The following is a 975-nucleotide window of genomic DNA, read 5'->3' on the forward strand; positions in this document are numbered from 1 at the left end:
ATTCCTTTCCACCTATGTATCTAAGATTAATCTCCTTCTCTGCATTCTCATAGTATCTCTTGTTACTCATCTTTTTTTACACCTTTATTATGGACGTTTCATCTTTTAATTTTTTCTATTTATATAATCATTCCTGACTAGATTTCAAGATACTCCAAGACATGTATATATTTTAATATTTTTTCATGTCCCCAAAGCCTGGTAAGCATTCAAGTGTTTCATTAAAGTCATTATCAAATATTTGTGAGTCCTTGTGTGGATCGGGCACTGTTATGGAAGCCGAAAATTAAAAAATGAATAAAAATGTATCTATTTGACAGACCTGAAGCAGTTACTTTCTGCTGCTAAGGTTTCCACTACAGACACAAGAAAAAAGCGTCCTTATGCTTTCCGTTTGATTGTAGCAGACAAGATTGAATGGGGAAACACAGGAGAAAATATGGAGAGAGAATTTTTGCAGCTCAGAAATAAACTTGTAAACAGTGAAAAGTCTTTTTTACTCCAAAAAAGAATCAAAGATTTTTGTTTGAAAAGAAGTAAATACAGAAAAAATAAGCACTGCTCTCAAAGAACTTTCATTCCAGTGGGATAATAAAAGCTAACACCTATATAGTGCTTACTAAGTGCCAGACACTGGTATAAGACTTTCAGATATATGTTAACATATTTAATCCTCATAACAACCATACAATGTAGTAGGCACAATTATTGTCTTGGTTTAGATTTTTCAGAAGTACTTCCTGAAAATTTATGTGCAAGTGGTTTATTTGGGTAATGATCCCAAAAAACCCAATAGGGAGTTGGAAAGTGAGATAGAGAAGAAAAGAAGACAATAAAATATGGGTTATCAAGTCAGTTGTCATATATGTAACTGGAGCTTAATCTCATTGCGAAACAATGTGATGTGAGCAGCATAAATCTCAGAGTCATCCCAAACTAGAGGTGAGGAGGATGAAGTATTCATCACCAGCTCCA

At 33.6% G+C, this 975-nt stretch overlaps 1 non-coding gene across 1 annotated transcript; it reads left to right on the forward strand.

Moving 5' to 3' along the window:
* The first annotated feature begins 303 nt into the window (after positions 1-303).
* Positions 304-433, forward strand: LOC131419753 (small nucleolar RNA SNORA31). The gene has a single exon (XR_009223330.1). It is a non-coding gene; the product is annotated as a small nucleolar RNA SNORA31 (small nucleolar RNA).
* The last annotated feature ends 542 nt before the right edge of the window (positions 434-975 follow it).

This window comes from Diceros bicornis, chromosome 21, assembly GCF_020826845.1.
Source record: "Diceros bicornis minor isolate mBicDic1 chromosome 21, mDicBic1.mat.cur, whole genome shotgun sequence".
Taxonomy (NCBI): domain Eukaryota; kingdom Metazoa; phylum Chordata; class Mammalia; order Perissodactyla; family Rhinocerotidae; genus Diceros; species Diceros bicornis.